The sequence below is a fragment of the Ovis aries genome, chromosome X (genome assembly GCF_016772045.2).
Source record: "Ovis aries strain OAR_USU_Benz2616 breed Rambouillet chromosome X, ARS-UI_Ramb_v3.0, whole genome shotgun sequence".
Classification (NCBI taxonomy): Eukaryota; Metazoa; Chordata; class Mammalia; order Artiodactyla; family Bovidae; genus Ovis; species Ovis aries.
The window spans coordinates 34,068,144-34,084,162 of record NC_056080.1 but is presented as its reverse complement, the minus strand read 5'-3'; the positions used below and the strand labels follow the sequence as shown (position 1 = coordinate 34,084,162).

The 16,019-nt window shown below is 36.3% G+C and overlaps 1 long non-coding RNA gene across 2 annotated transcripts; it reads right to left on the bottom strand.

The window, feature by feature from the left end:
• Positions 1-1,313: 1,313 nt before the first annotated feature.
• On the bottom strand, positions 1,314-15,500 carry LOC114111493 (uncharacterized). 2 transcript variants are annotated; one of them, XR_003587509.3, is made up of 3 exons: positions 8,253-15,498; positions 7,541-7,728; positions 1,314-2,541 (listed from the first exon to the last, which is right to left on the bottom strand). It is a non-coding gene; the product is annotated as an uncharacterized LOC114111493 (long non-coding RNA). The 2 variants fall into 2 exon arrangements; XR_009598850.1 differs by having other exon boundaries at positions 1,314-7,728; positions 8,253-15,500.
• Positions 15,501-16,019: the final 519 nt, after the last annotated feature.

Sequence of the window (16,019 nt, the reverse complement as noted above, 5' to 3'; positions counted from 1 at the left end):
TTAAATCTATAATTAAAAGCAGTTCAACATCTGAAGAAAGTATGTCCTCTTAACAGAGAGAAAGGCTGAGTTTTAGTTTTTGCACCAGCTTACTTTAAACTCATTTAGGTAAACTTAAATAAATTTATTTTAAATTTAGTTAGACCTAACCATGCACAAAACTTTTTTTTCAGGGTCCACTTTCCACAAACCTTCTAATCGCTTTTTGTAACAGCCACCTGTAAGTCAGACCTACTTTCTTTTCCCTTCATAAAATGTAATTTTTATTTTTTATACCTTCTTTATTAAAAACATACATCCTACTTACTTTGCTAGATTAGCAAACAAACATTAATACTAGATATCTAATATTGAATATTTCCCAGTTCACATGAATCTGCAATTTATTTAGGTTAACTTTTTTATATTTAGAATTGTTTGATTTGTAAGCGCTTACTTTTCTTTAAGTCAATTAAATTAGAACTCATTTACAACTTCAACGATATTATCAGAAAAAAACAAAAGACATACACTGAGACATACATAAATCCAGACAGACTGAGATTTTATAGTTTTCTGTTTGAGATTTAAAATATCTCTTTGACCTCCTTTTTTTCCCCCTTTGCTTGAAGTTCTAATTAGCCCAAGGCTGAGGTCTCAGGCAAAGTTGGCTGTGTATTTCAAGGACATGGAAAGGGTTAACTCCAAGCTTTTCCCTAGGCAGGCCTTTCAACAAGCTAGCTGTTTTTAATTGCATATATAAAAAGAATTGGATTTGCAGATTCCAAAAAGAAAAATTTCCCTTGGTCTATTCAATCAGTAATCACGCACTTACAATCATTCAGAGGCTATCACAATGCCTCCCCTTCTCCTGAGTCCTCAGGTTTCCTTAACTGTTGCCCCCTTCCTGGGAGCTCCAAGGAGGTCAGCAGTCAAGATACCTTCCTTCTCCTGAGTTCCCAGGTCTCCCTATCTGATGCTCCCTTCCTGGGAGCTCCAAGGAGGTGATCAGTCTCCTCTTCTACCCGTTGGGGTAGGACCTGACTGGAGACTGGCCCCAGGGTCTTACCTGATCCTGTGGCCATTCCTGGTGAGTTGGCCCATCCCTCCAATGAGTCCAGTCAGGGCTCAGCCTTCTGGAGAGTCGGAACACTGGTCCAAAAGAGAACCCAGAATACCATCAGGTGGTGCACCATCTCGGGGTCCCTTCGCTCCAGCCAGGCTGAGCCACCAGTCCAGTGGCTCAAGGGGCCAGCATGATTGGAATCTTGCTGGGGCCTCCAGAAATGTTGCAGGAACCAGTACTCGAGAAATCAAGCACCACACTTGGAGAGTAGGAGAATGTAAGTTTATTATGCTGGCAGGCCCAGAGGAGTTAACACTCCAAGTTCTGAGCCCTGAACAAAGGGATTACAGAGTTTTTATACACGAACAGGCATGATTAAGTGGGTTTGCAAGGGCTGAGTGATTGCAAAGAGTACGACAAGGATGAGTGAGATAAGTTCCAATTCCTAATATTGTGAGTCCCCACTTTCTGAGACTACATGGCCTATGTGATCCAGACTTTGCAAGGAGCAAGCTGAATTACAGAGGCAGAAGGAGCAGGAGGTTATGAAAAATTTTAACTTTTCCTCTTCAATGTAAGTATAGGTATCAACTACCTATAATACCTTTTCTCATTTGATTGTCAAATGGAACATCTGATTCTAATATTCCCATGTATCAAAGCCATACAAGGTCACTCAGATGCAAGTTCATGGGGGCAAAGCCCAAAACTGCAGGTCTAATCTATACTGCCTTTGCCTTCACATATTGCCACACAGCTGATTGTGCTACTGCCATGGTGAAGAATGGGTCTCCTAAATTAGAAACTACATCACCCAGAACACTTATCATTAACAAGTGTCCTAGTCATATAAATCTTTTGTGCAAGGGTCAAGGGGAAGGTGGACAGACAATATGCGCAGCACTACTGGCCATGAGCTATATAGTCCATGGGACCACAAAGAGTCAAGGACACAACTGAATGATGTTCACTTTCACTTTCACTACTGGCATGTAAAACACTATCAGTATCAACCACTTGGTGAATATGATCAACTATATTATAGATTCAATAGATACTTTAAATCAGATTTACACTTTTTAAGAATAATTGAATTGGTTGCACTGATATTATGATAAGGAGGCAATGATAGAGGATCTTATATGCTAAACTTAGTTTTACACATTTCAGCAAAAATATACCACATTAACCTCATGTCATAATAATATTCAGAAAATTTTCTACAGCCCTTGTTTGCCTTTTGATACAGATCTGCATTTTCCTAACAGCTGGGAGTGCATAAGTTTAAATCTGCTGCAAATTCTCCAGTATATTTCCTTCCTTGCAGAACTATTGTGGAACTTTTACAATTTGAATTATCATGGTAATTCAGAGGAAGTTATGTAGCAGCCACTGGCTTATTCACATGTGATGACACATGAAGTAGGCTTTATTTTGTATTTCAGGAAATTGAGTGGTCCATTGTACCTTTCTTTTCTGGAGGTTGAAAATGTTAGCTAGAATAAAAGAGATGAAGATAAAGCACAATCAGTCAGACTCCCTACAGGTTTTTATAACATTCATTCCTAATCTTCCAGGAAAAAAAAATCTTCAACTTTGCTTTCTAGGAAATAAAAAAATTCTGAATGGGTAATTGATTATCTTGGGCTCCAAAATCACTGCAGATGGTGACCATAGTCATGAAATTAAAAGACGCTGGCTCTTTGAAAGGAAAGCTATGACCAACCTAGACAGCATATTTGAAAGAGAGACATCACTTTGCTGACAAAGGTCCATCTAGTCAAAGCTATGGTTTTTCTGGTAGTCACATATGGATGTGAGAGTTGGACCATAAAGAAGGCTGAGTGCCAAAGAATTGATGCTTTCAAATTGTGGTGACTCTTGAGAGTCTCTTGGACAGCAAGGTGATCAAACCAGTCAATCCTGAAGGAAATCAACCCTGGATATTCATTGGAAGGACTAATGCTGAAGCTGAAGCTCCAATACTTTGGCCACGTGATGCGAAGAGCTGACTCATCGGAAAAGACCCATATGCAGGGAAACATTGACGGCAAAAGGAGAAGGGGACAGCAGAGGATGAAATGGTTAGATAGCATCATCGACACAAAGTACATGAATCTGAACAAACTCTGGGAGATAGTGGAGGACAGAGGAGCCTGGCACACTGCAATCCATGGGGTTGCAAAAATTGGACACGACTTAGCAACTGAACAACAATATACTGAATAACAGGAAACAAACAAATTGTCCACCTGAATTTGATAGCTGGAGGATGATGGGAGTTGGGGAGGTAGGGAAGCACAGTTAACTAAACAGTATTCATAGCTGTTCCCCTATCCAACTCCTTGCCTGCTTGTTTTGGGACCTTTAGTTGGGCAGATTTGGAGAAATAGCATAGTAAATGATGATCGGGGATGGATAGATTTGTTCTACATTGTTAACAGCAGAGGAAGTGGTGAAGACAAAGAATGTATTGGATTGTATTTGAGGAAAAAGAAGATAGGGGCTGGAGGAGACTAGGTTTGGGAGTTTGGTAAAGGGAGGGGAAAGAGATTGATTCTGCTGCCAAGCATGTGATACTGTAATAGAAAGAAATGGAGAAAGAGGGTTTTAACTTGTGTTGATTGTTATAAGGCATAGCCATGTGTAGCCATTTCTTTAGCAACTCAAGTCTACATATCTACATAAATAAATAGGAAGAGAAATAGATTGAAGGTAGATAGATAGGTAGATACAGATTTAAGTAAGAAAATAGCTATCATTTACTGAGAACCCACTGTGAGTTCAGCTTTTTGATACAATATCTCTAATCTTGACAAAGTAAAATATTGTGGTCATTTTACAGATGAGAGAACTGAGGTTTGGAAATGTTAAAAGGCACACAGCTATTAAATGTACCTATTGAAGATTTTAACCTATGTGTGAACCCAAAATCTACGAATGTTTCCCCTCCATCAGGCTGTTTCCCCAGGCATTCTTTCTAAGCAAAGTACTGCAAGCTTTAGGAAAGAAGAATTATTGAGCTTCTTCTTTCATCTTTCTTCTGTCAACATAAATATTTCCTCCCTAAATTTATTTTAAATTGAAACTGGAGAGCTAACATTTATTACATAATAGGACATAATTTAAAGGAACAAACAGACGGTTATCTGGTTCAATTGAATTTTATTTGACTTATTTCTTCAGATAGTACTTCTAGTGGGGGTGACGGAACACACATAGAAATATAGATTCACTGGTTTGTGTCTATAATAGGCATTCTCCCTCTCTTCATACACATTGCAAGCAAATTTGTGTTCTCTTCAAAAACCCAAAGATTCATACAAAAATGAGAAAAACAAAGACCAGTACTCAAGGCTCAGTTCTCCAGATAAAGCAGGAATATCATAGAAACACAAGGCAGAACAGCTTCATTGATCATTTGCCTACCTGGAATACTGTTAGCAATATTCAGGTTCAGCCCTCTTTTTCTTATCAGAATGTTTGTCTGGCAATGTTCTTATAGATTATCTATTTCTGCTGAATAACTTGCAGCAGGGCTGCTAATCAAGAGAGAAAAGAAGCTGCCTTTGGTGATGAAAATTGCTTTCTAGTCACTGATTGTGCTAATCAATCTTCTGCAAGGGAAATCAGGAGTAAAAGATGGCCAATAATTGCAAAATACTGCTGCACACATGAAGAAAAATAACTGATGCACAAAGCACAGAAAAGCAACTCTTGAGAAAATGTTGCAGAGTTGGCTATTTAAATTATATATATACATTAGAAAGTAGTTTTTCACACTTTAACACCTAAATGTTATTTTTAATATGTAGGTAAGGACTATGTCTACTTTACTCTGGCATTGCAGTATTTGATGACACTTCATTATTTGAGAGCTATCTGGGATTTCTCATTAGAAATCTGAAAACATTGAAAGGTATAAAAATTATCAAGATTGTTGATGCACAGATTACATTTAGCTTCTCATCATAACTTTCTGTGTATGATAATCACAAATGGAATAATAGCAGAAAATATTTCTAATGATCCTCAGCTGTCAATGTACCTCAAGCAATGATCCATAGTGCTTCAGTATTTTTGTTTAGAGTTTGCTTACAAGTTCATTGTGATCTTAACAACTATGAAATTCAACGTAATGTTGACTCTGTAGCAAGTTTTGTGCAGACATTGTAAAGTAGAAAATAAAACTAATACTCTTTCCATTTTAAAAAGTATGAATGGTTTTTCAAACTTTTGTGCATTTAAACCAATTTTTCAGGACTTTATGTAACTTAGGAGCCAGCTACATTAGAGATCTGGAACCATATATGTGAGTAAAATATGTGAGATAATGCCTGAAATTTCAGAAATCAATTTTGACTTCTTAGAAGCACATACCATGTTTCTTCAATCCTGAGACAGCATCAGTATTTGTGAGATTCACTGAAACAATTATGGAATAAATATGTCACAAATTAAATTATGACGTATTGCATTAATGAAAGTCCTACATGACACATGATCTGGTCACACCAGCTTCTTTTTGCTTTGAAATTTTCTTCTATTTCCAAGTGCTTTGGGATTTTCTCCTGCTTGAAGTATCAGGCAATTTCAAAACAAAGTATCAAAACCTAAAACAGTAAAATCTCTATAACAGGAATCTCTCTACGATATCATAAAAACTTTTTTGTATTTCTTTGCATGAAATCATGAAACTGTAATCACTCCTCCAATGATAAGGCTTCCCTGATGGTTCAGATGGTAAAGAATCTGCCTGAAATGCAAGAGACCAGGGTTCGATCCCTAGGTCTGGAAGATTACCTAGAGAAGAAAATGGCAACTCACTCCAGTATTTTTGCCTGGAGAATCCCATGGACAGAGAAGCCTGGTGGGCTACAGTCCATGGGGTCACAAAGAATCAGACATAACTAAGTGACTAACATTTTCACTTTCACTCTGATGATAAATATTTGCTTTAATAGCATCAAATTTGTGCCCTACTGCTGTATTTTTAAGGCCAAATAATTCTATATTTCAAACCAAATGATACTGATAATTTTGTAATGTAATGAAACTCAACGTATTTAGTAACATAACTCAACTGAAATGATGTTAAAAGCTACAACCAAGAGTGGATATGTACAGGCAATGATAAGTAGATATAACTGCTAGCTGGACACTGGCAGTTGTAAGAATCCAGACACATCCTGATTTCAGAGAAGTTAAATGTAAAAAAAAAATATGTATCTTAGAATTGATATTATACAGTAATATATTGCAAGGTGAAACTTTAGAGATGAAGATGTCCAGTTCCTTCATTTTTCATAGTAGTTCTGTTGGACTGCACCCTGCAGACCTACAAGGCCTATATTTGCCCAGTTTCAAGACCAAAGAAAGAGTCTGGAGTCCCTGACAGAGACATCAATAGTTTAATGCCTGGGGGAGCTTACATGTCTGAAGCAAGGTTCTAGAGCAACACCCCACCATATGTGGCATATGGCAGGCATGACACGGCTGCTGTCTTTCCTCCTGGGTTTAGGAGTTGGGAGGTGGCCAGTTATAGGGAGAACTGACATCACATTGTCTCATCATTTACCAGGGAAACTTGTAGAGGGCCATGCTCCTCACTGTCCCTTTAATAAGAACAATCACTAATTGGGGTCTGGAGCAAGTATGCAGGGAGGTCAGTCCTGTGGGTAGAGTATAGATGAAGCAGGCACTGGTTGGGCAGGAGATGTACAGAGAGCAAGACAATAGCCATCTTGAGTGGCCTGGCCATATAAGCTCCATAATATTCAACGGATTAAGAAAAGCTGTCCCAGATGGTGGTAAAATCTAGACAAAAATCCTAATTTTTAGGACAACAACTTATCCAATTTTGGTGATCTACAGCTTTTGAGTGATTTATTACTTTATGATTTTCTCATTAACTTGTGTTTAAAGCTGTTAGTTGATTGAGGACAGATTTAACTCATCATTCTTTTAACCACTGGTTATTGAACAAGATGCATAGGTTGCTTCTATAGATTTCTAAGTGAATCTACTGACAATATAAACTGTTAATCCATTATGTAATTTCAATATTTTATTTAGTTTCTAGTAACTAAAATATAGAATTATTATAATTATTAATCTTCCTAAAATACTACTTTCATTCTGTGAAATTAAACAACTTCCTTTTGTTTGCTGCATCATTTCTAGATTTCTCCATCCAGTTTTTAAGACCTTTCATAATTTAGCCTCATCTCAACTACTCAGTTTGATTTCTCTCCTCTTAAAACCATTTATCCTGCTTTTGCTTGCCATTTTAACTACTAATAAAATGCCTGGAAAATTATCATTTAATCTCAGTTTTAATTACTGACCATGGAATCATCTGAAAGTTAAGTAATTTATTGTATTAATTGGCTTTGGCTGCTAGCACACAATGTGCCCCATATCTGGGCTTAACTGTTAACTCACTTTTCAATGCATTTCACAAAACCAGAAAAGTAGGATCTGGAGTCAACATACCATTGGCTATGAGCTGTCAATTTTGACTTCTTTATCTGGCTTTAACAGCCCTTTTTAAAACTGACTTTAGTGGTGTGCGGTAAACCTTGTCACACATCAGGTATATGAGAAGGCATTCTCAAAAAGAATATCACCTTTTCTATTCTTTTCTCATGACAACATATCTCTGTCAGTAATGAAGCTTCTTCCTAAATCAAGAAACCAAATTTAAAAATGATTAAATCAGGCATCACTGAATACATTAAAATTATTACCATATAACAGATGGTTGATACTGACTCCTGGTTTTTATGTCTCTCACATATCTAATATGTCAAAAAAATAGTTCTCAAAATATTGAAGGACTAACTTTATATGAAAATAAGAAACTAAACAAACTTACCAGTACCTAAATATGTTTGTCATCATTCAGAAAGTATTCTGAATCAGTATAAGTATGTTCAGCTATGGATCAAAGGACTAAGAAGGAATTACATGTTGTTTGAGTTGGTTTGTGATAGGTGGTCATTTCTTTTCAACTTTTCTCTTCTTTAACTTAACAAACTGAAGTTCTAAGAACATTTTTAACCTGAAAGCCATGATCATTTTTCCATAAAGGTTAGTCAACAAACATCAGCGTCAAACTTCTGAAACCCAAATTCAATGAAATATTCTAGAAAACTGTCAGAGAGAAATGATATGCTACTTATAGGGGAAAAACAATTTAACTCACAGCATGCTTTTCCTCATAAATGGTAGAGGCCAGAAAGAAGTGGCACAACATCTTTCAGACATAGAAAGAAAAGAATTGCCAACTCAAAATTCATTATTCCATGACAACATCCTTCAGGAGGAAAGGAAAATAAGGACATTCTCTGATGAAAGAAAATCAAGAGAAAATTTTGTTAGCACACATATTCTAAAGGAATGGCTAAAGAAAGTTCTCTAAAAATAACGGAAATTTTTTTTTTAAATTTTAGTTTTTTTATTTTTAAATTTTAAAATCTTTAATTCTTACATGCATTCCCAAACATGAACCCCCTCCCACCTCCCTCCCATAACATCTTTCTGGGTCATCCCCATGCACCAGCCCCAAGCATGCTGCATCCTGCGTCAGACATAGACTGGCGATTCAATTCACATGATAGTATACATGTTAGAATGTCATTCTCCCAAATCATCCCACCCTCTCCCTCTCCTCTGAGTCCAAAAGTCCGAAATAACGGAAATTTTAAAAAAAGAATCTGGAACATCAGGAAGGAAGAAGCAACAATGAAGAGAGAAAAGGCATAGGTAAATATAATAGACTTTACCTCTTTCCTTGAGTGTCTAAATGATGTGTGGGGGTCATAGCAAAAAGTATAAGACTGTCTTTTATGGTACTCAGCGTATAATGGAAATGCATACATTACACAAGATGTGAGTAAAAAAATGTTCAGAGAGAGGCTACATTTCTATACCTGACTCTAGCTGGTAAAACGTAAGCACCAATAGGCTGATGTTATTTCTATATAATGTTATACATAGAGTAACATCAACAGAAAGCTATAAAAAGAGAACGACTCAAAACACTATAGACTAGTGAAAATAGAGTTCTAAAAAATGTTCAAGCGTACAAAAGGAAGGCAGCAAAAGAAAGAATGAAAACAGAAAGAAACAAACAGAAAACAAGAAAGAAAATGTCAGTCTTAAGCCTTAACATTTCAGTAATGGTATTATATATAAGTTGTCTAATTACATTAATTAAAAGAGAGATAGAAAAAAGGATTAGTCAACAATACATATGATATAAACTGTTGATCACATTTCTATTTCAAATAAAATTATGCCATCCTACTTAATGATAGATATTGTGATTCAATCATCACGTTTTACATAGTAAACATATTCACATTATATATATATAGTACCATATAGATATGAGATTTCAGATTTATTGTGAAGATTAGCTTTACAAATTCAGGTTTAATAAATTAAATATCAGAAAATAAATTAGATATTAAAAAACAGATCCTTTAATTAACATGATGGAATATATATGACCACTAGAAATTGTGGTTCAAGCAATTTCTCAGTATACATAAAAAGTAAACCATATACTAACTTTTTTTAAGTTTTAGTTACATATTTTTTATTAGAGCTATAGCAAGTTTTAAAAGCATATCAAATGATACAACTAATGTGGCCCTAATTAAAATCTGTACATATTACATGTGGCTACTAATATATATTTATTTATCTATACATTAATATTTAGAAGGTATACCTCCAAATGTAAAATGAGAAAAGTGACTATAAGCCAGTGGTATAACATGGCATTATATATATGTTATACCATGGTATAACATGGTGTAACAGTGGTATGCTGCTGCTGCTGCTGCTAAGTCGCTTCAGTCGTGTCCGACTCTGTGCGACCCCATTGACTGCAGCCCACCAGGCTCCCCAGTACCTGGGATTCTCCAGGCAAGAACACTGGAGTGGGTTGCCATTTTCTTCTCCAATGCGTGAAAGTGAAGTCGCTCAGTCGTGTCCGACTCTTAGCGACCCCATGGGACTGCAGCCTACCAGGCTCCTCCGCCCATGGGATTTTCCAGGCAAGAGTACTGGAGTGCGTTGCCATTGCCTTCTCCGAACAGTGGTATAAGCCATGGCATTATGAAATACTATTCTGATACATTAAAATGGGATTACTTTGGTGTTTTAGTATGTTCATTGTATGTTATTGTTCTTTTTTTCTAATACAGAGCATTCATATTTTCTGGAAGATTTTTTCATAATACAATATGAAAATATTCCATAATGCCTACTGATTAAAAAAAACTACTAATAGGCCAGAATATTTGCTAATTGCATGACAGTTCTCAAATATGTATTCTTTGATCACTTTGGTTACCATCAAAAAAATCTATGGTCATATCTATAGACCTGATAGATCCTTATTCTGACAAACCTATGTAACCTATGCCTACAGTAGGTATAATAATTGGTAATAGGATTGTTTTTAGAATGAAACGCAATAATATATTAAAGTATCTAGTGTATTGCCTAGAAATAAGTAAGCATTCAATAATAATAGTTAAATTTGTCATAATAAAAACATATTATTTTGTATGTTTTTATTGACATATCAGCAAATATATGCATCTTAAAACTTATGACAAAATTAGTTAAACAATGTTAAACCAAGAATTGAGGACTTTATTACATCTAATTGGAAGCATGAAGACCTTATGCTTACAGATACACCAAAATTCCATGCATATTTCACCAATCAATTGGTTCTGTGACCATCTGAAGGCAGGCAGATTCTTTACCAACTGAGCTATCAGGGAAGCCCATTTCAAGTGATAGCTTTTCCAATTCACAGATTTCTATTCAAGGAACTAAATTTATAGTTATATTAATCCAGAATTAATGTATTATAAATCTCACTGCACCTCTTCATACTTCCAAATTATTTTTCCAGCCATGTCTGTAATTCTTAGAAAAAAACAATTAGGTTAGGGAAGAAAACTATGATCTTCTTGTTAAAATGAAACTTCCAATAATACTAAAGTAAGAATTTCTTAGAGGACAATCATCACTGTATATCAAAGCTCCAAAATACTTCCTGAAATTTATTTTCTCTTTGTGTTTCTTGCTAGTTACTATGCTTGTGTGCATGCTAAGTCACTTCAGTCGTGTCCGACTCTTTGAGACCCTATAGACTATTGTAGCCCCCCAGGCTCCTATGTCCATGGAATTCTCCAGGCAAGAATAATGGAGTGGGTTGCCATGCCCTCCTCCAGGGGATCTTCCCAAGTCGGGGATCTTCCCAAGTCAGGGATCAAAGCTGTGTCTCTTCCATCTCCTACATCTTCTGCACTGACAGCCAGGTTCTTTACCACTAGCAATTACCTGGGAAGCCCCGCTAGTTGCTATAGAGACTACCATATCAGCCAGGGGTGGAAATGGCGATTGGAAGGGAGACAAGCAGAGAAACTCCCTAAGAGCCACAATACTCATCTCTGAATATCTTACAGCTGTGTTGTCTTTATTAAAGGTTAATATAATGGCTTCAATTTGTCATAACTTGTTCATGAAGCAAAATCTCTCATGTCTTTCATGAAAAAGAGCTTATACATGATTCTAGATTTTTGGAGGTCTAAATTCAACAAAACAAAGTCCAAAATGAGGTTCTTTCTGGCCCAAATTTGACTTTGCTTCTAGGTTCTACTTTTTTGTCTAGAGATTTAAGTCTTCCCAAGCAGTAACACAAGAAAAGCCCACTTTCTGAAAGAAGACTGCAGGAAAACTTTACCACACTTTGTCATACTCGAAAGTTTGTCATACTCGAAAATGTACAATAGATTCACACCTACCATATCAGGTTTCATAACACAATATTCTCCATCCCCTCAAAAATCAAAGTCCTGATTTTATTTTCCAACCATTCTGGTGTACTAGGACTAGCAGACTAACAGAATGGTCAAATTACTGTAATTATGTCAAATTACTGTAAATTCATTTACTAAGGAGAACCACTATTGTGACTCCCTTTCAGTTTTGCAGGATTCCCTTTGGCCACCTGATGTAAAAACTGGACTCACTGGAAAAGACCCTGATACTAGAAAAGATTGAGGGAAAGAGGAGAAGGGGGCAACAGAGAATGAAATGGTTGGATGGCATCACTGACTCAATGGACGTGAGTTTGAGCAAACTTGGGGAGATAGTGAAGGACAGGGAAGCATGACATGCTGCAGTTCATGGGGTCACAAAGAGTTGGATACAACTTAGCAACTGAGCAACAACAACACAATCTAAAGAATGTCATTTACTGATTCTGTTTGGAAATACCAAATTATTTTGATGCTATCAGGACTTATTAATTTGAATATTTACAAATTAATGGATCATCACCAGAAGATGGCATAAATATACTAAATAAGAACATGAATATTTAGAGACATTTTCCTTACTGAGGGAAACAAATAATGTACTAAAATTATACTGCACAATCCAATTTTAATTTGTTTCCTTATATTCTGACACAGTTCTTCTTTACTATAGAGACTGGGTGTCTTATAAAAATGCAAACATATTCTTTTCATCTACATTAATATCAATAACCAGAATTTTTAAAAGGCAGAAATCTGTTTCAGTCTAGAGTCATATCTGGAAAAAATAAAATCTTTACTTCATTTGATATTTTTCAATATGAAATACCTATTTTTCTTGTCACTTTAAAGGAAGTAAACATTGATAAATGTTACCACCATTTAATGAATGATTAATAGCACTGCCTTTTCCATAATAATTTATTATAAGAAGTGTTTTATCATGATCAAGAGACATGTAAATAATTCTATGCATTGCCATTTATAAATGCTTTATAACAGTTTGATAGAACATCATTTAGAACCTGTTTCAAATATGAAAATGGCAAAAAACAAGCCTTCTAATGCCTGAATCTTTAAAGTCTGTGTTCTCATTAATCAAGTTTCTTAAATCATTCCTAAATGTTACCTCAATTCAAAATGCAACTTCCATTTCTTATTCAGATTTGCCCTCAAGTAGGAATAGAACAAATCTACAGCACTCAAGCCAAAGCGAGCAGTAGGCCAAGGTGCAGTGGTAACTAAAGTCTTGGAGCATTATTACCTGCCATTGAGGCTTAGGAGGTTCTGGTACTAATTTTAGATAGATTTTTAAAAGATATAGTAGGAAGGAGTTTATAACAGATTTGCACATAAACCTTTCAAGCTAATATACTGACATTAAACCTAACTTAGAAATGAATGTCACCTTTCATTGGAAAATGGGAAATTTCCAACCATATGTGGCATTTTTCTCCTCTCTGGCCTCTTAATAGAAATGTAATCTTAATTCTGCCATTGAAGATCCATTGTACATAATAAGCCTTCCAGTAACTGGATGAGAAGGAAACTTCTCCCTGGCCTCTCCTGACGATAAGAAGTAAAGCAGTCTCAGATCACTTGAGGGATTGGAGGTGGAGGGTGGTGTGAGGGGATTGCTTAGAGGCTAACTACTCCTTAGCCATGGTCAGAAATGAGATTTACGGAATTTAAGAATACTTTGAGAGTACCTCTTCTCCTTCATGCCTTTCATCTGCTTGTTTCAGAGACTAAGTCACTGGTTAAATCCTTGAGCATGTGTAATCAGCAATGCCACACTCAGGTTACAAAAAAAACTATATATATTCAAGTAAAATAAATAAACCAAAGAAAGGAAATAAAATAATAAGGCAACTCCTACAGTATTATGTGTGTGTCTGTGTATGTATATGTATTAGTCGCTCAGTCATGTCCGACTCTTTGCAACCCCATGGACTATAGCTGGCCAGGCTCCTCTGTCCATGGAATTCTGCAGGCAAGAATACTGGAGTGGGTTGCCATGCCCTTCTCCAAGGGATTATCCCAACCCAGGGATCGACCCATTCTCCTGCGTTGCAGGCAGACTCTATAGTCTGAGCCACCAGGGAAGTCCCTACCATACCATACAGAACACTAATCCAAAATTTGACAAAGGGAATTCCACATGTAAAAGGATATATTTTACATCCACTGTAGTTGTTATTTTGTAAATAGGAGAAAGCTGTCTACCATCTCTACTCCTTGGGCCTCTCCCTTGGTTTTCTCTTTAGCATTAATCTTTGTCTCTTCATCACCCTCTTCTCTACTCAGATCTACCCTTCCTGCCTCCAGCTCCTCTCCTCTCCATTGTATCTGCAGAATCTTTTTCCTAAATATAACTTTGATCATAACATTCCTTAAAGGACTGGTCCTTCCTTACATTAGCATGTCTGACCCGACTCTCAGAACACATTTGTCTGTGGACATGTCACATGCTGTTTGATGAAAAAAGGAATCTTTGATCAAATACACTTGAGAAATTCAGGGTAAACAGAGTAAAGTCCATTTCTCTACTTATCATAATCTTTGATACCCCCAAAACTTAGTGTGAATTTTTAAGTTAGAACTAAGATATGAAAAGGGAAAGTGTTAGTCACTCAGTCATGTCCAACTTTTTGTGGCCTTATGGACTGTAGCCCATCAGGCTCCTCTGTCTATGGAATTCTCCAGGTAAGAATACTGCAGTGGGTTGCCATTTCCATCTCCAGGCAATCTCCCCGACCCAGAGATTGAACCACTTCTCTTGCATTGCAGGCAGATTCTTTACCATCTGAGCCACCAGGAAAGCCCAAGATATGAAATACTTCCTAAATTTATTGGTCCATCAGAACCCATTCTTACAGAACATCATCTTCCAACAACTCAAAGGAGACTTAAGAATCCTTTTGAGATACTGGTTGACAGTATAATGAATCAATTACAAATCTGATGTTCCATGAACTTCACAATAGGGCCTTGTGTTAGTTTACCAGAGCTGCCATAACAAAGTACGATAAATTGGGTGACTTAAAACAACAGCTCTTAATGCTTGAAGTTCAAAATCAAGGTGTCAGCAGGGCCACGCTTTCTCTTAAGTCTCTAGAGGAGGACTCTTTCTATACCTTTTCTTGGCTGCTGGTGGTTGCCAGAATTTCTTGACATTTCTCACCTTGTAGTTGCATAACTGCAATCACAGTTGTATTATATGACTCACAAATATAACACACTTAAGAGAAAGCATGACTTCTTATATTTCCTTCTACTTCATAGCATATAATAACTGAAAATATTTTATCAAGCATGTCCACTGTGTTATTAAATTTGTGATTTGTAGCTATCTGTAAAGGTGCGGTCTAATATTGTCTACTCAAACAGTTCTTTTTCCTGAATCTTCTGCCATATTCATCACACTGTGCTGTTGACATCCTCCTGCATAATGAACCTGGAGGCAAATATTTCTGATATTTTCTAATATGGAAGAAATAAGTATATAAATTGATTTCTTTGAGAGAAGAAATATTTTAAAAGTAAAGTGTCTAGTACTCAAAGGATCAGTTCAGAGTTTGTTTTTTGTTCAAACCATAACTTTGTTCTGCTCTTGGAACTTGACTCTTGGCAGAAAAATAGGTCTAAAATGTTGTTTTGGGAGTCAGAGAGAAGGAACCAGAAAGGGCTGATGCTGATGTTTGCAACAAACTTTGAAGAATTTGGTAAATGTTCCATTTATCCTAAGCTAACCTTTTGACAATCTTGGAGGAAAATCCCTTTATAATAATGGATTCTGAAGGTATATATATTTGTCTAGGCCTGATCCCATAACATGGACAAAAACGAACCCTCTACTTAGTCACTTTGTTACACGCACATACACATTCATAAATACATGCACATTCATAAACACACACATACAGACACGCATGCACACACTAAAATGCTGCACTAATCCTTATATATCTTGAATATTCCTAATTTTCCAGGTAAAAAGAAATGGGGAACTTACTCAATATTCTTGCCTAGAGAATCCTATGGACAGAGGAGCCTGGCAGGCTACAGTCCACGGGGTTGCAAGAGTCTGACCTGATTTAGCGACTAAATCACCAATTTGTTTA